The 24,749-nt window shown below is 40.8% G+C and overlaps 1 non-coding gene across 1 annotated transcript; it reads right to left on the reverse strand.

Moving 5' to 3' along the window:
- Positions 1-11,542: 11,542 nt before the first annotated feature.
- LOC127116998 (small nucleolar RNA R71) lies at positions 11,543-11,649 on the reverse strand. Its single transcript, XR_007801763.1, has one exon. It is a non-coding gene; the product is annotated as a small nucleolar RNA R71 (small nucleolar RNA).
- Between the last annotated feature and the right edge of the window lie 13,100 nt (positions 11,650-24,749).

Raw genomic sequence — 24,749 nt, forward strand, 5'->3', positions numbered from 1 at the left:
TAATCTTCGATTACACCCCGATTTGGTATTCTAACCCGTTTGCTGAATTTTGCCAAGGTTCACATGTCCCAGGAAAAGATTGCCGTTAGGTCTTCCACTTTATTTGTGGGATACCCTTGTGGAGACTCACCCTAAATTACTTAATTAATTTTAATGTGTTAATTTTAATGTATTAATTTTAATGTATTAATTTTAATGTATTGATTTTAATATGGAGGCTCGTCCTAATTACCTAATTGACTTTAAAATATTGCCTTTAAATAAGTGATCTTGGACCTCTCTTTGCTGCCCTACGGTATTACGGTATAACGGTCATGTCCCGCGAATGTAGGGATACACTTAGCAAAGACCCTTCGATTAAATCATCATAAAATAAATCATGGTCCCTCGGATGTTGCCTTCGAAAATACGATTTTGTCCCTCGATGACCCTTCGGTGTAGCCTACGGTTAAATGATGATCGTCCCTTCGAATGCTAAGGTATCCTTACAACTGTTGCCTTCAATGACCTATCGATGACCCTACGGTGACCCTTAAACATCCAAAGGGTAAGATTACTTACTTCTCAATAGTAAGGACAGTTTTACCCTCATAAGGATAGGAAATGCCCATAACGACCTCAGGAAGGTATAACTCTCAATTACTGGATCATAACCTAAAACATTTTCCACCCCTCACACTTTACACTTTACAAATCCTAGAAAATCACCACTTGGTATACATTCATACTAGAATCATTACCGAGTTATATTTTTCTAAACCATTTTTCAAAATCAAATGAGATAAATACTTTGTATACATTCATACGAGAATCATTACAAAGTTAAACTCTCTTTCAAACATTTTTTAAGCAATTCACCGACACTGTTTAGACAAAAATATAAGTGATCTAGTAATTAAGAGCCCATGGATAACCATGGATACAAAGGGTGCTAACACCTTCCCTTTGTATAATGTACCTCCCGAACCCAAAATCTATTGAGGTCTTTCCTGTTCTTTTCCACCTTTCCTTATTGGATAAAAGAAAAGTCGGTGGCGACTCTTGCTATCCGCGACATTGCGATAAAAAGCAAAACACCCCAAGTCAGTTCACCGTATGACAGAACTGGCGACTCTGCTGGGGACACTTTAAAAAGAGAGGTTACCTTAAAAAACAAGATCACTTATTTGAATTGTTTGATTTACTCTTAAGGGATTACTTGGGTATCCTATGCTTGAGTGAAAGATCCTACACCCGGATCTAGTGTACCTTAGGTAAGTAGCAATAGATCATCGCGACTATCCGACGTATACTGGAATGGTTAAAATGATGGCTACGGTTAATGTGACACTTTGGTTGTCCTGATGTTCCTCATGTTCACTTGAGGAAAAATTTGGCTTCCGCGTGGTGTCATTAAAGCATTAACCAGACCTTTAGAACCCTAATTGACTCATCCTGGCCATTAGAAAGTAGTGAGATAATTGACTTCGGTTCCGACTGGGGTTGGTTGAGACTCGATACTACACTCTTTGAGATTGGACTTTAGGGAAGCTTCGGTCAACCACTTGGTGTTGCACTGAAGTGGACTTAAAGAAAGGTCGATGATTTGAGATCCTTCTAGAACCCGGTTACTATTCTAGGACAGGTTGAACCAACCAAACTTCAGTGGGGAGGGTACTTACCTATGGAACTCATGCAAGCCTTAAAACCTAGGAATGATGGTTGTGTGACTTGCTTGTGCTTGTTATTTATTTAACCTCATAACATCATAACATCATAACATCATGACATCATAACATTGAACTAACCATTTCAAGGACTTAGGGATTTAACTTTGCTCTGTTTTGTATGAAAAAAAAAACAAAAAAAAAACAAAAAAAAAAAGTTTCCCTTTTCGGTAGTTTATGCAAAGTTAAATTCCAAAAGGCCTTGAAAACATTTCATGCATTGCATAGCATAACATAGCATAACAGGTACTCTAAAGGGATCAGTGTTCTCACGGTTTTCCTCCACACAGAAAAATGGACCTCGAACAAACTGTCAAGGATCTCCATGATCAGAATGCTCAACTCCAGGAGATGATCTTGAACTTATCCAGGGGGCAGGAGGAACTGAAAGCTCTCTTGCTCGAGAAAAAGAAGGACAAGAAAGCTGTGAGTTACATTAACCCGGGAAGAAGGCTTAAAGGACAGGCTGCGGGAATCAAAATCAGAATTCCAAAGGATCAAGAAGAGGAAACAGAGACAGATTCAGAAGATGAGAATGCTGATCCTTTCAACCCTGAGGATGACGATGAAGATTACGAGAATGAACAGTACTCTCCAAAAGATGGCAAGTACAAGTTGCTGGAAGAACGCATGCTAGCTATGGAAGGTCAGAAGGCGCCCGGTCTGGATTTTGGAAGTTTGGGTCTAGTCTCCGATGTGATCATTCCTCGCAAATTCAAGGTCCCCGCTTTCACTCAGTATGATGGGGCATCTTGTCCTCAGATGCATCTGAGAGCTTACGTGAGAAAGATTCAGCCATATACCACTAATAAGAAGCTCTGGATCCATTTCTTCCAAGAGAGTCTGTCTGGCACACAATTGGAGTGGTATTATCAGCTTGAGAGCTCTGACATCCACACATGGACTGATTTAGCAACTGCTTTCTATAAACAGTACCAGTATAATTCTGAACTAGCGCCTACTCGGCTACAGTTGCAGAATATGACTATGGGATCTAAAGAAAGTTTCAAAGAATATGCTCAAAAGTGGAGAGATTTGGCTGGCAGAGTCAAACCCCCTATGACTGATCGAGAATTAGTGGACATGTTCATGAGCACACTGACTGGCCCATTCTACAGCCATCTATTGAGGAGGTCCTCATTGGGTTTCACTGAACTTATATTAACAGGTGAACATGTTGAAAGTGGCATTCGAAGTGGGAAGATACAGGCGACTATCTTTGATCCTCCGGAGACTCCTAATGGCATCACTGCCCCTCTGCCTAATCATGACGAGACTGTCAATGCTGTGGAAGATACTGATAACGATTATGACTTGGATAGCTGGATTTTCCCAACAATTGGTGACGGACCCAATAATTGGAAGGCTGAAGACACTATCCCGATTTCCTTTAGTCAGGAGTAATTGTTATTGCTATTTTTGTGTTTCAAAGCATTGTGTCTATACCCGGGGCATAATAGCTAATTTTTCAAGGGTTTTGTCATTTCATAAGCATATTCATATTCAATAAATCAATGGACTTTTTGCATTCAAATATTGCGCTCTTTATCTTTCCTGTCATTTTTTTCAAAACAAGCTATGTTTTCTTGCACACACGCACGTAACAGTTTTCCGATACATATCCACTCTGGATCCTGTTGATAATAGTTCTGCTACTGTTCATTATGACTTTGAAAATCCGATCTACCAAGCCGAGGATGGAAGCGAGGAAGATTGTGAAGTCCCTGGTGAACTTGTCAGACTGTTACTACAAGAAGAAAATACCATACAGCCGCAGGAGGAATCAATTGAAATTGCAATGGGTACTGAAATAGACAAGAAAGAAGTCAGAGGTTTCTTGGGGCACTCGAATTACATTGCCCGATTCATCCCACATTTGACTGCTACCTGCAAACCCATCTTCAAATTACCAAAAAAGAAAAATCAAGAGATGGTATGGAATGATGAATGACAAAATCAAGAAATATCTCCAAGAACCTCCAATTCTAATGCTACCAGTTGAAGGAAGACCTCTAATCATGTATTTGACCGTGTTAGAAAATTCAATAGGGTGTGCTGGGGCAACATGACGAGTCTGGTCGAAAAGAGCATGCCATACACTGCCTTAGCAAAAGGTACCGACTGTGAAACAAGATACTCACAGCTCGAGAAAGCTTACTGTGCTTTGGCTTAGGCTGCTCACCGACTAAGACAGTATATGTTGAATCATACCACTTTATTGATTTCTAAGATGGATTCTATCAAATATCTACTTGAGAAACCTGCTGTCTCCTGAGAGAGTTATCACTGATAATGGTACTAAACTGAACTCTACACGCAGTTCAAAATAAAGCACCATAACTCTTCTCCGTACCGGCCAAAGACGAACGGCGCCGTGGAGGCTGCTAACAATATCAAGAATATAACAGTAACATACAAAGACCGGCAGGAGATGTTACCTTTTGCTCTTCATGGTTACCGCACTTCGACAGGGGCAACCCTTTCTCTTTAGTCTATGGAATGGAAGCCGTTTTACCAGTGGAAGTTCAGATTCCCTCTCTAAGAATTGCGAAAGATGCAGGCTTAGATGAGGATGAATGGATTCAAACTCGACTCGATCAGATAAATCTGATTGATGAAAAGAGACTTGCGGCTGTTTGTCATAGGCAGATATATCAGAAGCGCATGACCCAAGCATTTAACAAAAAGGTCAAGAGACAGGTGTACCAACTTGGCGCCTTGGTGGTCAAGCGTATCATTCTACCACAAGGTGATCCCAGAGGCAAATGGACTCCCACACACGAAGGGCCATTTGTAGTTAAGAAGGTATTCTCTGGTGGAGCCATGATGCTTGCTACAATGGATGGTGAAGAGTTCCCGCATCCTGTGAACGCTGACATAGTTAAAAAATACTACGCATAAAAGAGACCCGCTAGGTCGACGTACCTAGGCAAAAGTAAGGGCATCCCGGCGAACCAAAAGGGTTCGGGCAAAAAATTAGGAATAAACATATAAAGACGTACACCCGGCAAGTCGAAAACCTGAAAAGGCGGCTTGAGCAAAAAAGGGTATCCCGGTGGACTGAAAACCTGAAAAGGAGGTCCAGGCAAAAATTAGGGATTAAAGCGTATGACTATGTCCCGTTCTCGGTCTGCTTCATCCAAGTTCAAAGGACTGAACAAGCTAATCACTTCTATCCGACAGCAGGAGATGAGAGGCTTGAAGACATAATGACAGTGGTGGAATTAAAATCAATAGAACTTTTCCTGCATAGCTTTTTCTTTTCTTGACGGTTTCCTCTTACTAGGATTTCTGTCTCCTTGGACTCAAATTGCCTATTTATAGGCCCTCTTTCAAAAATCAATGCAATTTTATTTCATTTTTACTTTTCTGTTTTGTTTGCATAAACGTCCATTGATTTAACTTGAATTGATATATGCATTTGAATATGATCAATGTTTATCAAAATACATGCATAAAATAGCAATGGCAGTTACTAAAAGACTTCAGGATCGTGGATAAGGTCTAACCATGCTTTCCGATGAATCCGTTGCTAATTCTATTCCCCGGCAACGCCAGTTATTCCCCAGAAGAGGTCGGCACCACCAGACGAATTGGTCATCTCTTCTATCCCCAGCCAGGCTCTGTCGAATGTTTCTACCATCAGACAGAAATCAAGTATCCCCCAGCTAAGAAAGGATCATCAATACAAATATCTCCGACCAACAGACTGAGATTTATTCCCCCAGTAGAGTCCCCTGGAAGAACGTTTCAGACGCATAGTGCATTCATTACATCATTTCACATCACATACCTACATACAATTTTCATTCCGCATCATATACATTACATTATTTCATAACATATACATGCATACAATGCTCGCATTTATTCCAGACGCATAATTCACTCATCACATCATTTCACAGCACACGCATGCATACAACATTTGCATCTCATGCATCATGACATGGCATGAAGCTAACTTTATTTTTCAGGTTAATTATCCTCTTGATACAATCAATACAAAGGTCAATTCAGACGGACATCTGTATCAATTACATTCAGGATTCAACTACACCTTTCAGATATACTCCATGTCAACATTCATTCTGACATCCTCCTAACGATGGCATCTATAAGCCCATCCCCAGAAATTTATTGCAAATACAACATATACAAATACTATCAGATACAGCCTAACGTACGGTTCACTCTGATTCAGCTCAACATATGACTCTTTCAACTCAGATGTGATCTAACGTACGATCCATTCTGACCTTCCACTCAGATACGATCTAACGGACGATCCATTCTGATCTTCAACTACTCCCAACACGGGCTAATGTATGACCCAGTTGGACCTTCACTTCTCAGTCTAATGTACGACCAAGTTAGACCTTCAAATCTTCAAATACCACTCAAATACCGTCTAATGTACGACCAAGTTAGACCTTCAAGTCAGATTCTGCAAATACAGTCTAATGTACGACCAAGTTAGACCTTCAAGTCAGATTCTGCTCAGTGACGGTCTAATGTACGACCCAATTTGACCTTCGTCTCCTCAGATGCTACCTAGTGTACGGTACATTTCTGAAGTGTAGTCTAGTGTACGACTACCCCCTTTTTATCATCAGATTCAGCCTAATGGACGGCTCAGTCTGCTCAGATACGGTCTAATGTACGACCCAATTTGACCTTCGTCTCCTCGGATGCTACCTAGTGTACGGTACATTTCTGAAGTGTAGTCTAGTGTACGACTACCCCCTTTTATCATCAGATTTAGCCTAATGGACGGCTCATTCTGCTCAGATATGGTTTAATGTACGACCAAGTTAAACCTTCATCTTCTCAGATGCTACCTAGTGTACGGTACATTTCTGAAGTGTAGTCTAGTGTACGACTACCCCCCTTTTATCATCAGATTTAGCCTAATGGACGGCTCATTCTGCTCAGATATGGTTTAATGTACGACCAAGTTAAACCTTCATCTTCTCAGATGCTACCTAGTGTACGGTACATTTCTGAAGTGTAGTCTAGTGTACGACTACCCCCCTTTTATCATCAGATTTAGCCTAATGGACGGCTCATTCTGCTCAGATATGGTTTAATGTACGACCAAGTTAAACCTTCATCTTCTCAGATGCTACCTAGTGTACGGTACATTTCTGAAGTGTAGTCTAGTGTACGAATACCCCCTTTTATCATCAGATTTAGCCTAATGGACGGCTCATTCTGCTCAGATATGGTTTAATGTACGACCAAGTTAAACCTTCATCTTCTCAGATGCTACCTAGTGTACGGTATATTTCTGAAGTGTAGTCTAGTGTACGACTACCCCCTTTTATCAGCAGATTCAGCCTAATGGACGGCTCATTCTGCTCAGATACGGTTTAATGTACGACCCAATTAGACCTTCGTCTCCTCAGATGCTACCTAGTGTACGGTACATTTCTGAAGTGTAGTCTAGTGTACGACTACCCCCTTTTATCATCAGATTTAGCCTAATGGACGGCTCATTCTGCTTAGATATGGTTTAATGTACGACCAAGTTAAACCTTCATCTTCTCAGATGCTACCTAGTGTACGGTACATTTCTGAAGTGTAGTCTAGTGTACGACTACCCCCTTTTATCAGCAGATTCAGCCTAATGGACGGCTCATTCTGCTCAGATACGGTTTAATGTACGACCCAATTAGACCTTCGTCTCCTCAGATGCTACCTAGTGTACGGTACATTTCTGAAGTGTAGTCTAGTGTACGACTACCCCCTTTTATCATCAGATTCAGCCTAATGGATGGCTCATCCTGCAACTCCAATACAGTCTATCATAAGACCCATTTGGATCTTCAACTCAGAGACGATCTAGCGTACGATCCATTCTGATTTTTCATCCTTGGCAAAGTCATCCGCCTAACGAACAGCTCACTCTGGTATTCAGATACGGTCCAGTGTATGATCCATTCTGATCCCTTATCCCCAGCAGTATATAGCATACTCCGACTCCCCGGCGAAGTCGACAGCATAATGGATGACTCACTATACGGTCTGATGTACGACCCGGTGTGACACCCATGTCTCCAGATATCGTCTAACGTATGACACAATCTGGAAATCTCCTCATCAAACTTCCTGGATGGCAACTTTAAGCCCATCTCCGTCAAGACTGATGGACAAGCGCAAATTGTTGGGGCATTCTAGTGTTCAATAATCTTTCACCTCCAGACCACGAACGACACATACCATTCTGACTCTCTCGGTTCAAGAATATTGAACAGGGGCAGCTGTCATACCCCAAAATTTGCCCATTAATATTTCAAGACATTTTTCAGGGGCATTCCGACTCATTTTATGGCACTGATCTTAAAGGGACAAAGGCCCAGCTCACGAATGGCCCAATCCAGAAAATGGCCCAAACTGGCCTGTTCGCTACACGCTCGCCTAGCGAACGTTACGTTCGCTACACGCTCGCCTAGCGAACGTTCGCTACACGCTCGCCTAGCGAAGCAAACGTTCGCTACCAGCTCGCCTAGCGAGGCTGACAGACAACAAAAAATTTCGGGCTTCGTTCTGAGCCCATTAGGTCATGAAAAAGGGCATTATAAATACCAGCACTTCAGTAACGAAAAGGAGGACGAAAAACAGAGGGAGACAGACGAAAACCCTGGCACAAAAACCCTGGAGGCTACTTTAGAAACCCTGAAGGCCGCTCCTCCGCTCCGAAGCTACCACCGCCCAACTCAATCCGGCTCGTTAATTCAAGGTTGCAATTCGATTGCAAACAGGTTTGCATTACTATTATCGCTTTATTTTCTTAATTTGCATGTGATACCGCTTTATGTTCTTAACTTGCATGTGATATTATAATTGAATTCATAAACATATTTGAGGTTTTGCATGTGAATTTAAGTGTGCCTGAATATTGTGAATGCTGAACCGTATAATTATGTGTTGGATGCCATAAGCCATGCCGCAGGTTGAAGTCATACTGTTCTGAAATTCAAAACCCGCAGCCGCTCGCTAGCACATCGCTAAGCGAGCATGTAGCGAGTATTCGCTAGGCCCTCGCTAGGCGAGGCAGAGGCGAACGGGACAGTCGCTAATATTTTGTTTGTTATGTCCTATGCGTATCTGATCTATTCTATGTTAATTATGCACTGTTTTCCCTGACATTCATGCTGCTGTATTTTCTTTTGCGGTGTAATCTTCGATTACACCCCGATTTGGTATTCTAACCCGTTTGCTGAATTTTGCCAAGGTTCACATGTCCCAGGAAAAGATTGCCGTTAGGTCTTCCACTTTATTTGTGGGATACCCTTGTGGAGACTCACCCTAAATTACTTAATTAATTTTAATGTGTTAATTTTAATGTATTAATTTTAATGTATTAATTTTAATGTATTGATTTTAATATGGAGGCTCGTCCTAATTACCTAATTGACTTTAAAATATTGCCTTTAAATAAGTGATCTTGGACCTCTCTTTGCTGCCCTACGGTATTACGGTATAACGGTCATGTCCCGCGAATGTAGGGATACACTTAGCAAAGACCCTTCGATTAAATCATCATAAAATAAATCATGGTCCCTCGGATGTTGCCTTCGAAAATACGATTTTGTCCCTCGATGACCCTTCGGTGTAGCCTACGGTTAAATGATGATCGTCCCTTCGAATGCTAAGGTATCCTTACAACTGTTGCCTTCAATGACCTATCGATGACCCTACGGTGACCCTTAAACATCCAAAGGGTAAGATTACTTACTTCTCAATAGTAAGGACAGTTTTACCCTCATAAGGATAGGAAATGCCCATAACGACCTCAGGAAGGTATAACTCTCAATTACTGGATCATAACCTAAAACATTTTCCACCCCTCACACTTTACACTTTACAAATCCTAGAAAATCACCACTTGGTATACATTCATACTAGAATCATTACCGAGTTATATTTTTCTAAACCATTTTTCAAAATCAAATGAGATAAATACTTTGTATACATTCATACGAGAATCATTACAAAGTTAAACTCTCTTTCAAACATTTTTTAAGCAATTCACCGACACTTTTCAGACAAAAATATAAGTGATCCAGTAATTAAGAGCCCATGGATAACCATGGATACAAAGGGTGCTAACACCTTCCCTTTGTATAATGTACCTCCCGAACCCAAAATCTATTGAGGTCTTTCCTGTTCTTTTCCACCTTTCCTTATTGGATAAAAGAAAAGTCGGTGGCGACTCTTGCTATCCGCGACATTGCGATAAAAAGCAAAACACCCCAAGTCAGTTCACCGTATGACAAGAAGCCTACCGACTTGTGGAGGACTGCTCAAGTACTCCGAGATTCGCTATACTCTGTTACTTCGATTGCCAGATTTTTATTGAATTATTATTATTATTATTGCCCAATTATTATTATAATTATGTTTCCCGCAATATTGATCTATTTATGCTCTGTGTTTGCCTTATTTAACATGTTCGGCTAAATTACTGGTATCAATATGTAGCAATTTAATTAGATGAGATTTAATAATAATCGATGAAAACTCTTTTTCTCAAATAATCTTTTAGGCTGAAGTTTTTAATTTAAATTTAATTAACTTTATCACAAAAGCGTGAGAAGCTATTTAATACGGTTTTGCCACGAGAGTGGGAAATTAACTAAGGTGAGAACCAACAATCGCGAGAGCGTGAGGCTCGAGCTGGATAGTAAAAATAAGTCATTGAGTTTAAAAACAGTGAGGGCACTTTAAAAGCAATTAGAACTTATTTATTTTCAAAAAGTAATTTTAACTTCAAATGGGACAGCGAGAGCGTACATTCTGACTTAAAGCTATAGGCCGAATCAACAATCACGAGAGTGTGAGATAAAGCCTTTTAAATAAATATTTTCTACTGAGAGATATTTGGCATTTAAACTATTCACCGTGACTTATCGAATCCCTGACAATTAATGTGTTGCATACTGATTCCTTTCATCAATTATTTCTTAAAACTAAATTTCCCTTAGACTTACTATTTTGCCCCCGAACTTCTATTAATCAATTCCCTTAGCTAAACATAGTGACGTTAGTAACACTAGTTTGACCGTAGGTCCCTGTGGGATCGATATCTTTTAAAACTAAAGCGACTAGAATGTGCACTTGCAGTCAAGTACCCGATAGACTATATTTTATATATAGTCACGACAAGCATCAAGTTTTTGGCACCGTTGTCGGGGACCTGTTTTAGTCGAATAGTGCGATTCTTTCGTTGCACGGTATAGACTAAGGTAAAAATAAAAACTAATTTACTCTCCCTTCTTTCCCTGATTGTATGCCAAGTACTCGCTCACAAGGCGATAACTTAGCACCACCAGTCCCAGAATTAGAGCGTTTCTTATACGTAAGACGCCGAATACACGAATATCAACAAAAGTACGATATTCCCGATATATTCTCTCCTCCTAAACCAGAAGAAAAACCAACCATGGCTGAAGAAGGACCACATAATCGTCCTCTTAAATTCTACGCTACCCTGTCCCAACAAGAACCTCACAACAGCATTGCTGCCCTCGCTATAAATTGAAACGATTTCGAGCTAAAAACCCTCACTATTATCAGTCGTCCAACAACATCAATTTTCTGGAAATCCTACGGACGATCCTAATGAACACCTGACCAAGTTTGTGCAGTACGCAGACAATGTAAAGGCGAATGGCGTATCTCAAGATGCGATAAGATTGCGTCTTTTTCCTTTCTCACTAAGAGACAAAGCTTGGGCTTGGTTACAATCCTTGCCATCCAACTCGGTTACAACATGGGAAGAACTGAAGAACGTTTTCTTATCCCGATATTTTCCGCCAAGCAAAACCGCTATGCTGAGAGCTCAAATCAACGGATTTCGGCAAAAAGATGTGGAATCTCTCTATGAAGCGTGGGAGAGATACAAGGATATGATGAGGATATGTCCATATCATGGTCTCGAAGACTGGGCGATCATTCACACACTCTACAATGGGCTTCTATATAACACAAGACTTACAGTAGACGCTGCCGTGGGCGGTGCACTCATGGATAAGCCACACAACGAAGCCTATAAACTCATTGAAAACATGGCCCTGTTCGAATACCTATAACCCAGGTTGGAAAAACCATCATAATTTCTCGTATAAGAATAACAACGCCCTGTATGCACCTGGCCAAGCACCAGTTGTTCTGCCTGGATATCAAAAGCCAGCTAATAATGCTCCTAACATGCCTAGGAAGTCCAATCTCGAATTAATGATGGAAAGCTTCATAGCTACCCAAGCTCAGACAAATAAAGACTTCTTGAACCAAAACATACACACTAGCGAGGAACTTAAACAACTAGCGAGCAAAGTAGACGCCTTAGCCACCCATAATAAAATGCTTGAAACACAGATTTCACAAGTGGCTCAACACCAAGCATCTACAACCGCTCCAGCTAGAACATTTCCTGGACAGTCGCAACCTAATCCAAAAGGACATGAAAATGCCGTTATATTGAGGAGTGGAAAAGAAGTAGACGGACCCGTAGATCCAAGACTCCAAAACCCTGCCATGTACCAAAAACCAGATAAAACCTCAACCGAGCAGGTGAATGAACCAAAGGAAACAGAAGATAATACCCGAGAGGCCGAAGAGAAAGAAAAACTTTATGTGCCTCCACCTCCTTATAAACCACCCATTCCGTATCCCCAAAGATTCAAAAGTTCTAAAACTGCGAGTCAATTTAGGAAATTTGTTGAACTTCTGAAGCAACTAAACATTACAATACCCTTTACAGAAGCCATCACACAAATGCCCTCCTATGCCAAATTTCTTAAGGAAATCCTATCCAATAAGAAAAAGATTGAGGATAACGAAACAGTTACACTTACTGCCGAGTGTAAGCAATAATCCAAAATAACATGCCTCCCAAACTAAAAGACCCATGTAGTTTTTCCATACCCTGTGTCATTGGAAAATTCGTCATAGACAAAGCTCTATGCGATCTAGGAGCCAACATTAGTGTAATGCCCTTAACCATTTGTAAAAGGCTCAGTATGGGAGAATTAAGACCGACCAAGATGTCTGTTCAATTAGCTGACCGCTCAATCAAATATCCTGTCGATATACTAGAGAATGTCCCAGTACGTGTAGGACAATTTTACATCCCTACAGACTTCATAATCATGGACATCAAAGAAGATGCCAGTACACCTATTATACTAGGAAGGCCATTCTTGGCTACCTCCGGAGCCATAATAGACGTAAAGAGAGGTAAGCTGACATTCGAAGTTGGAGAGGAAAAGGTTGAATTCATCTTAACCCAATTCTTACAAGCGCCAGCTATAGACGATACCTGTTATCTACTTGATGTCATAGACGAGTGCGTGAGAGAGATGGAGATGCAAGAAACCACATACTCTGATATAATGAAAATCCAAATCCCTCCAATCTTTGAAGACGATAATTGGCATGAACCATACCAAAACGAAAGTCTAAGTGAATGCTTAGCACTTCCACCCAACCACATGCCATACCCAAAGAAACCTGACTTGGAATTAAAAGCACTACCAAAGAACCTAAGATACGAATTCCTAAACACTGAACTGAAAAGATCAGTAATAGTCAACGCTGACTTGGGACAGATGGAAACTGAGAAATTACTAGATGTCCTAAGAAAATATCCAACAGCGTTAGGATATAACATCGCTGATCTAAAATGAATAAGTCCTTCTATCTGTATGCATCGCATTATACTGGAGGAAGATTGTAAAACCTCTAGAGAACACCAGAGAAGGATCGACCCAATCCTAAGTACGGTAGTCAAGGATGAAGTAAATAAACTTCTAGATGCTGGAATCATATACCCGATCTCTGATAGTCAATGGGTTAGCCCCGTTCATGTAGTACCCAAGAAAGGGGGTGTTACAGTTGTTAAGAACGAGAAGGGCGAATCTATAGCACAAAGAGTTGTGACCAGAAGTAGAATGTGCATTGACTATAGAAAACTAAACAAAGTCACTCGGAAAGATCATTTCCCTCTACCCTTCATTGAACAAATGCTTGAACGATTGTCTAAGCATTCTCACTTCTGCAATCTAGACGGTTATTCGGGATTCTTTCAAATCCCAATCCATCCTGACGACCAAGAAAAGACTACCTTCACATGCCCTTATGGTACATTCGCTTACCGACGAATTCCATTTGGATTATGCAACGCTCCCGCAACATTTCAAAGATGCATGATGGCAATCTTCGCCGATTTTATAGACGACATCATGGAAGTCTTTATGGACGATTTTTCTGTTTATGGGCAGAGTTTTGAAGGATGTCTATCAAACCTTGAAATGGTACTCAAAAGATGCGTAAAGGTAAACCTCGTTTTAAACTGGGAGAAATGCCATTTCATGGTTCAACAAGGAATCGTGTTAGGTCACGTAGTATCTGACAGAGGAATTGAAGTAGACAAGGCTAAGATCGAAATCATAGAGAACCTTCAACCTCCGAAAATCGTACGAGAAATACGAAGCTTTTTAGGACACGCCGGTTTCTACCGACGTTTCATTAAAGATTTCTCGAAAATTACCAAGCCACTTACAGGTTTATTAATGAAAGATGTTGATTTCATCTTTGATGAAAAATGTTTAACAGCGTTCAACCAACTGAAAACCTCTTTAATCACTGCACCCATAATGCAACCACCTGACTGGAGATTACCTTTTGAAATCATGTGTGATGCAAGTGATTACGCAGTAGGCGCAATACTAGGACAAAGAAAGGATAAGAAGCTTCATGCTATTTACTATGCGAGTAGAACACTAGATCCAGCCCAAATGAACTACGCCACCACTGAAAAGGAACTTCTAGCCGTCGTGTTCGCTTTGGAAAAATTCCGTTCCTACCTAGTAGGGGCGAAAATCATCATTTATACCGACCACGTCGCTATTAGATTTCTGCTAAGTAAGAAGGATGCCAAACCAAGACTTTTAAGATGGATCCTGCTCTTACAAGAATTTGACTTAGAGATAAAAGTTAAGAAAGGTACTGAAAACGTAGTAGCAGACCACTTATCACGAATCGAAGGGAATAAACCTGAACAAATTCCAATTAACGATGATTTCCCTTACGAACGACTCATAGACCAAATGGAAAGCGATATGTCTGAACTAATATTAAACGATACAGAAATAGAAGAATCCGTGGAAGAAATACATGCGAATGCAACTCTTCCATGGTATGTTGATTTTGTCAACTACCTAGTTGTCGGAGTACTTCCATCGGTCCTATCTTACCAACAAAAGAAGAAATTCTTTCACGATCTGAAACAATACTACTGGGATGAACCTCTGCTTTTCAAAAGAGGTACCGACGGTATTTTCCGTAGATGTGTCCCTAAGGATGAAATAGATGATATAATCTCTCACTGCCATTCCGCTCCCTATGGAGGGCATGCAAGTACCTCAAAGACCTGTACTAAGATCCTGCAATCAGGCCTCTTTTGGCCTACTCTATGGAAAGATGTCCATAACGCGGTTATAAAATGCGATCGGTGCCAACTCACTGGCAACATCTCAAGACGCGAAGAAATGCCACAAACAGGAATCTTAGAAGTAGAAGTCTTCGATGTATGGGGGATTGACTTCATGGGACCATTCCCAACTTCTTTTGGTAATAAGTACATACTCGTTGCTGTCGACTATGTTTCAAAATGGATCGAGGCTATAGCCTCTCCGACAAATGACACACGATTAGTGATTAAGTTATTCAAGAACATTATCTTTCCCAGATTCGGTGTGCCAAAACTAGTAGTTAGTGACGGTGGCTCCCATTTCATATCGAATATCTTTGGAAAACTTCTTCTGAAGTATGGAGTCCGACACCGCGTAGCAACACCGTATCATCCACAAACTAGCGGGCAAGTCGAAGTCTCGAATCGAGAAATAAAACAAATTCTAGATAAGACCGTAGGAATATCCAGAAAAGACTGGTCATCCAAACTAAACGAAGCTTTGTGGGCCTACAGGACGACTTACAAAACCCCGATAGGAACCATACCCTTCAAACTAGTCTATGGTAAATCATGTCACCTCCCTATGGAATTAGAACACAAAGCATATTGGGCAATTAAGACCCTAAATATAAACTACACTTCCGCAGGCGAGAAATGGATTCTGGACATCCACAAATTAGAAGAGCTGAGACTGGACGCCTACGAGAATGCCAGGATCTACAAAGAGCGAACCAAAAGATGGCATGACAAACACATTTCTAGGAAGGAGTTTAATGTCGGCGACGTAGTGCTACTATTCAATTCAAGACTTAAACTTTTTCCAGGAAAACTCAAATCTAGGTGGTTCGGCCCTTTCGAGATCACCAAAGTCCTCAACAGCGGTGCGATAGAAATAAAAGGTAGGAATAGTGAACCTTTTATAATAAACGGGCAGCGATTAAAGCACTGTCATAATATTGAAAATAGAGACTATTCGAACAGTCTCAGACTCATAGAGCTGCCCGCTCAACCCCAAACCTAGTACACCGCGACGCTACTGTCGAACTTATGACATTAAACAAAGTGCTTAGTGGGAGACAACCCACCTTTTTTGTTATCTTTGTTATAAACTATTTTCCTTCTTTGATTTTCTTATTTATTTTTCTGCTCCCCTCTTCTTGATTCTTTGCAGTCATTCTTGTTGCTTCTAGTTACTAACTTAGACATATTGGATACTGATAAACAGGAAAATTACTAACTAGTTAGTTAATTACTTTCAGCATGCAACAAATAGAGACAGTTTTCAGAGGTAGAGTTCAAAGAAGGCGGTATGATTATCTAGCTCGGAAGGATATGGCATTGACCATATATTATGATGGACCTACCATGGATAAATTAGGCATCCGAGATAGCATCCTATTTATGTTTAACCAGCCTGGGTGGGAGAACGCAACCATTAAGAGACGGTTTTTCACGTACCGTGAACTAACCTTAGAATTCCTTAGCTCCCTTGTATACGACCCCGAGCATGGTTATGGACTTAACAAAGGGTTGATATCCTTTAGGTTGTTTAGCATGGACTTCACCTATAGCCGTCGAGACCTTGCTGACCTCCTAGGATTCCCTAGTGGCCCTTTTGCCTTTACTACCCGCCAGGAGGAACTAATCGATGACATCGACCTAGATGACTTTTGGGGTAGCTTAACTGGAGACTCAAACCCAAACCCGAATGATATCGAATTTTGCTTTGATCGTAGAATCATAGGAAACCTTAGGATGGATACTTTTGATTATTTAATCAATAACGAAGTGGTTCGACTATTTACCTTGCCTAACCATGAGAGAACGAGTGTTCACAACCGCAATAACTGGCTTTATGACTTTGATGAACACCCTATTGATCCACCTTCACCTCCCGAGACACCGCCCAAATATGAGTATATCAATGACCCTATCCATGTAGAAGAATCTGATCTTGAAACACCTCCCAACTATTATAACATTGATGAACCGGTTCCTCCATCATATGCTGATAATCTTGCCATGCTTCTCACCCGTCTGAATGGTTTCCAAGCTGACATCACAATTGTGAAAGAAGAGATAAAGATCATGCGCTTGGATATCTTAGGCCTGATGGATATAGTCGTCGAGCAGTTTCATTACCTGAACGAAGTTGTAGCTGCATTGGGACAAAACTGTGGCTAATACTACCGACCACTGATTTCTCCTACTCGCACTAAGCAATGAGGACACTGCTTTGTTTTGTGTGGGGAGGGAGCACATTTATTTTATCACCTTTGTTTAATTACTTTATTACTTTTATTCTCTATCTTATCTTTACTATTTTTTTCCATGTTACGTTTAATTTCAATTTATCAATTCAATTGCTATTCGTTTATTTCTACTTATTCATTTATTTATTTATTTTTGCATCTATGCTTTTAAATTCAATTGCTTAGTTATCATATTATGTTGTTATCATATGCTCCTGAAATTAAAACTGCTGCAACCTGTGATGAGAAAATTGAAAATAAGCGTGTGACGACCGTCACATATAATGTGACGACCGTCACATATAATGTGACGCCCATCTCACAGACGTGACGACCGTCACGGATCTGCCACGATCGTCACACGGCATGCAAATGACCGTTACGAGCATCTGACCATTGCAGACGACCGTTACGCATGCGTTGCGCGTGACGACCGTCACACCCCTATGACGACCGTCACGAACTCCAGAGAGCTCGCCTATAAATGCAGGCGCTTTTCCTCTCTTCTTCCTCATCAATCACCACTCTCATACCATTTTGCTCTCCATCATTCAATCCTTTACATTTTTTTCAAGCGTGTAACTCACAATATTCCATCTCACCCACCCACACCATAAGTTTCATAAACCTTATCAATGACCCGTCAAGAAAGAGCCGCTCCCGACCTTTCAACCGTCGTATTCCGAAATGGAGAAGCCGGCGAACGCCAAAGAGATAACTACCTCAAGTTCTACCAACGCTCCATTCAATCTACGAGGTGTGTTGATAATGAATGCCTGACGGAGCTAGGACTTTTGGAGGGCGTGAAGTGGATGCTAACAAACTCCAGCTTGACGCAACTGTGTACCACACCGCAACCAACCTACGAAGCGCTGACCCTGGAATTTCTGAGTTCCTACTCTTATATCACACCCCCTGGCGCTACCCAATTTCTCACCGGAGTCGCCACATTTAGAATGTTCGGCACCGAGTATTCCCTAAATCAAACCCAGATAGCGCGAATGCTTGGTTTCTGACATGGAGAAGGAATTCATTGTTGTATCCCTGAAGGATGGTCAAAGATAGCATTTCAAGTTTGACACAACCTCACCAACATGAACACCACGAGCTGGGATACGCTTAACGCGATATATATTCACAACCCAGCCATTAGATACTTCCACCGAGTCCTAGGGCACACAATTTTTAGAAGAGTCAGAAATCATAAGGTAAACTCCAAGGAACTTTTCCTTCTCCACTGTGTATTTGCCCCAATTGCATTCAATGTCACTCCTTTCCTACTAGCCAACATTAAGGCTGCATGCATGAGAGGCAGCCAGGCGTTTTGTTTTGGGGGAATCATCACCTCCATAGCACTAGGCTTGAATTTGGGAGATAGGCTAACCAACTTACCAGCCTTGCAGGAAGAATTCCTCGACATCGACTACTACCGTGCTTCACACCTGATCAAAGCGATAGACGATGGGAAGTATCATCCTGTTGTCAGAAACAAGGTAGTTCGGAGCATCATCATGCCCAACAAGAACCGCACAGATCCGACAAATATAGAAAATTGGATTTTTGATCTGAATGCCCCTGAGGCAAATGATGGAAATCTTGGTAACGGTGCAGATGAAGTCGAGGAGGAGCTTGACCGAGGCATGCCTCAACCACCTCAAGAGCACGCTGCAGAGACTTATTCCTGAGGACATCAGAGAAGTGAACGAAGACCCGCCTCCATGGAAAACATCTATGTCGAGATGCTACGACACAACCAAAGAATGGAAGACTGCCAGACGGAAATGATGCAAGCGATCTAGCAAATACAGCGGGATCAACACGATTATGCTAACTGGCATGATCAGGGGATGACGGAGCTTTTAGACCAGATGAGTGCCCTAATTTATCACATAGATGCCATCCAGGAGTACGCTCAGCTTGTGGGATTGGATCCTACCCAGCGAGGGAGAGGTGAGCGCGCAAGAGCAAGAGCCAGAGCTCGCAGAAGCCAACAGCGTAACGACGAGTAGTGACATTAGTTTCTTTCTTTTTATTCTGTATATTGTCGCATTAAGGATAATGCATTGATTAAATGTGGGAGGAAATCCTTATCACTCCTCTACTTGTTTCTATTGTTAGTATTTTCAGCTAATACAATTTATTTTTGTTTGTCCTTATCAATCATTTATACATATTTTGGCATAACAATTTTTTTCCTTAAGATTAAATACATACCCTACAAGTATATAAGCTGTCTTACGGAGGTTTTGTTAGGAAAACTAAGAAAGATCTAACAAGATTGATACCGTCCCGACACCCTAGACCCCTCGCTTCTACGAGATCAGTTTGAATAACCATTATATCGACACCTTAAGTCTCCATTCTAGATTAACCCCTAGTAGTTTATACTAGCAGTCAGCACCGTCTCAAACGCAAACCACGTGGAGAGCCGGTGAATATAAGTGTTTGATTCCTACAAATTAAGAAATTCCTTCATACTGTTGCTATCAAGAAATTGATAAATGAACCATACAAAAGGTTGCAAAGATATACAAAAAGAAGGAACAAAAGCCCCAGTTGGTTGGTCCAGAGGCACCTGGTACTGGACTCGGTAGGGCGAACTACGGCTCGATCCCCCACAACCTTCAAGAAAAGGGGATAGAAAAAGGGGTACCGCACTAGTGTACCAGACCCCCGTGCTAAGAAAAGGATCAAAGTCACTAACCGACTACTTCACTAAGTGCGTGCGGAGACAAAGGGTTTAATGTGATTGCGCTAGAATGAGACCGGGTGAAATAGGAACAGAGACACTAGGTTGAGATATAATAGCATGATTTGAATTGGCTTGTGCAAAGGAGAGATCTACGCTAATGCTTAGCGCTCGTGTCGTCACAGTATCTTTAGTGTTTTACTCGAATATCGGACATCTTAATAATCCACCTGACAACCACGTACGAATGGGTAATGTATTCGCGTTTAACTTTGTTTTCAAATTGTATTGCATTTTCTTAAGGACAAGCAAAGATTCAAGTTTAGGGGAGTTTGATAACGGGAAAACACATAATATATTTGCCTTGATTTACACTCAAAGATCATGATATTTTAATTAATATTCTTGAAATTCTGGTGTAGTCAGAATTCAGATGTTATCCACCACGACATGACATCTGATCTAACATTGTAACTAATACAGCAAGATAGTTATTAACCACTGTACTAATATGCACAGGTTCACAGATGTCACGACATCTCATTCTATGTCACCCTAGAATGTATGAACCCCTGGTTCTGTGCTTCAGGAAGAAAGACTCAACAGAAGTCAAACCTAGCACTCACTTCAGTTGTTTTCTTCCATAGTTATCAGCATGATGTCTTACTGTTGATTTGAACATCATCTGTTACAGCATTACAGGTTTACCTTATTTTATAACTGGCAAAATTATAACATGCAAAAGGTAAAAACACAAGTAATTGTTAACCCAGTTCGGTGCAACATCACCTACGTCTGGGGGCATACCAAGCCAGGAAGAAGATCCACTATTAGTAGTATCAATTCAAAGCTAAACTCACCCGTTTACAACTTATCACTTAATCCCTACCCAATGCAATCTATACCTAGGAACTCCTAGATAGAAACCTCCAGTTTCCATTCCTATCACTACAATCACAATGTAATGCTAACCAACTTGAACTTGCTTCACAGCTTCGTTCAAGCACATAATCACTCTTGCCTACAGGCTTGAGTTACAAAAACTCTCAGCTTTTACCACTGAGAAACACATGGTAACCATCCCACAGGTTGGGAGGATTACCTTACACACACCCCTAAAAATTCATTCTAGGAGGCTTACAAAGACTAGATTACAATCAGCTATTTATAACCTAATCACCCAAGTGGATTTGGGCCTTCAGAAATCGCAGCAAACTTCTCCTTTGCTGTTACAACTTCAGCAGAAACTTTCTGCTACAAACAAGGTCTTCAATCTTTTAGTTCCTAAAATATCTCCATATTTAGTTCCTAAAATATCTCCATATTTAGTTCCTAAAATATCTCCATATTTAGTTCCTAAAATATCTCAAGACCTTCACAAATAATGCCACATAGGATTCTAACTAATTTCCACATATTAGTGTGCTAACAAATAGGCTATTTGTTAGGTTCCTTAATTGTAGCTTGGTTGTTGGTTTCCTGGATTTTCTCTAAGCTGTTAACTTCCTGAAGACTAGCCCAAGAAAAGCTGAAACAGAAAACTGAACAACCTACAATATAGCATATGCTGTCAGGAATGAATGTCACGACATTCAACTTGACATCAAGGTCCATATGCTGAGTCTGTTTTTTTCAGAAAACAGACTGTACAATTTTGCTGACCTGTACATGATCAAAATGACCATACTACAGTAACAGCTTACATTAATAAATGTTAAAGTGTCCAACTTAACATTTACACATTTGGCCTTACGTTAGTTCTGTTATTCTCTCGAAGAACAAACTAAGTTACATGCTGAAGCATAGCAGAACACCACTCTGCTTAATGTTCAGTAGCTGTTGTTTATGATGAATGTCATAACATCCAATTTGACATTCAGTCAGTAGGCCTTATGCCAGATCTGGTTCTTCCTTGATAACCAGACTGCACTTAAATACTAAGTTCTAACAGAACTCCTGCTGTTCTATTCCTTAGTATCTATTGACAGGTATGAATGTCACAGCATCCAGTTTGACATTCAATAAATCCTGTGTTAGCTAGTCCTGCAGTAACTACAATGTAGTTACACGTACATGTCATGACATCAGTCAAGACATTAGTACCCATCTAGTGTTTTACCATATAATGCAGCCAATTAAACACCTACAAACTCCCCCTTTGGCAAATTTTTGGCTAAAACACTTTGATCCCCATAACAGAGTTCATGGCAGCGGAATCACACACCTAGCAGGAAATAATACTAGCTAATACACTCAGAGTGGTAGCACACTCACACACATGGAAGTTAAATAAAAACTTCACATAGCAGCACACACACATTAGAAGTTGCACCTAAACTTCAACATCAGCTGCAAGGGGGGAATCTTCAGATCTGTCATGAGAGTCTGTTGTAGAGACCCACTCTGTTTGTCAGGGGTAGTGGTGGTTATTACTCCCCCTTTTTGTCAAAAATGTTGCCAAAGTCAACAACATAGCCAGAGCACAATGACAGAGTTCCAGACTTGGTTTTACTTCACAGTTTCAACCAAGTTCACATCCACTTGATCTTGCTTCACAGCTTCGATCAAGTAATCACCCACTTTTGCTTTACAGTAGGTACAGCCATATCAGATTCCAAGACTTTGAGTCTGACATCTTATCCCACTCCTGCATGAACACTTTCTTGAACTCCAGCAGGCACATAAGATATCTTATGTTAAGACATCACATATGACATCTTGTGAATACTCTGTCCTTTTTGTTAACAAGGCAAACTATCAGCAGTTTAAACCACATAATAGTAGTTTGGTCAGCAGCAGGAGCAAAAACAATTACTAGTTATGGCTACTAGTAATACACACATGCACAAGGGTACTTCTTCTCCCCCTAAATCTGTGCATTCATCAAATAACAGCTGTTGTAACTCCAGCACCTGTACCAGCCAGAATGTCCTACTGGCATATGCTTCCATATTGTCAAGACATCCGGTCAGACATTCTTCTGCTCACTCAGCCTTGACACATACCAACTTTATCCCACTAGCTAACAGGTTTCCAAACCTTGTTATCTGAGAACACATAGACCACAAGCTTGATGATTACTTGCAGTGCAAGGACAGAACTCCCCCTGTCATGAACAACCCATTCTCCTCTTGAAGCTTGGAGATCACACATGGGCATATCCAACATCCCAAAGTTGGACCTTCACATACTTCCTGATTCAAAGAGACTCCAGACCACTTGATGAATGGAAAACATAAGACGCATCTTCATGTCTTCAAGAGCACACCCTCTGTTCAACCCTCTTAGCTGAACACATTCACACTCTATGTCAATCTCTCTTCTAACCAAAACAGAAGACCACTTCACAAGATGTTCTAACATCAGCTGGGACATCCTTCATAACAGGACAAGGCACACCATCTGATAGTCTTCAGATATCACTGAGTCACCGGGTTGATCAAGAAGAACCCAGACATACATTGGGACATATACATTTTCATCCCATTACAAGAGATAATCTTCCATAGATAGCTCAGAACTCCTACCACAAGCTCCAAGGGATGAATAGAAAACACCTCCTTTAGTCTTCAACTTACTACTTTTCTGCTCAAAAGTAATTTGTCTCAGACTTTCCTCAAGAATAATCAGCTGCCATATGGATTATCTTGATTCTTCGAACTCACTCCTGAGATAGACCAAATGCCACTGGTTGATTACCTCCTTCATGAATCCTCATATGAAAAGGTCAAATGCTGCTTTTTGACCTCCCCAAGTTTATCAGACTTCTCCCAAAGATATTCTGACCTTCCAAGTGAGACTTGAACTTCAAGCTTTTTGAAGTATCCAATCTACAACCCTGTAGACCTTTCTATCTCAAGTTGATGTGCCACTTCACCAACTAAGAATCTGATGTTGAACCAAATGTCACAACATTGTGTTTTGACATCTAGCTGTTGAATTCAGCTCCTTCTTCTGCCACTTGAAAGAACTTCCTCCCTTCACAGAACAAGAGTTCAATGTTCTCATAGACTTGATTGTGGAACCAAGTTTGAATAAACAACCTCCATCCTGCAGGTTTGCAGTTAAGTCATCCAAGCTCACACCTTGATGAATCCCTGCTTCTTCTCCAAAGACATCAGACATTTTGATGTATGAGTCTTCAGAAGGAACAGTTAGAAACTATCCCTTCAGCTATGCCAAGGATTCCTCTTCCTAAAGCAAGGCTGTTTCCATGATGTCAAGACTGCTGCCACTTGTTCTTGACTTCACAGTGTGCATAAGCTAATGCACTTCCTTACCTAGATCAGAAATAAACTGATCCAAGTAACCACCATCAAGACTATGATGTCTTCTTCTTCTTGTACATACCAAGGCTGAACATGTTTCTTGCCAGGAAACCTTTTCAGAGATCATATGCTTTTGCTGCCACCAAAGAGATAGATCATAAGCCAATGTACTGTCCTTCCTGTGATTCTGCACAGGGTCTTGAAGAAGTGATGTTCCAACATCTTTAAGAACATCAGTTATCTTGAGCTCCAAGGATAATCAATTAAACACTTACACTTGGCACAAGTAGACATTGATCTTAAATCCTTTCCCAATCATCCCTTCAGATACTTCCACCATAAGAATACTTTGAA

Source organism: Lathyrus oleraceus, chromosome 1 (assembly GCF_024323335.1).
Source record: "Lathyrus oleraceus cultivar Zhongwan6 chromosome 1, CAAS_Psat_ZW6_1.0, whole genome shotgun sequence".
NCBI lineage: Eukaryota > Viridiplantae > Streptophyta > Magnoliopsida > Fabales > Fabaceae > Lathyrus > Lathyrus oleraceus.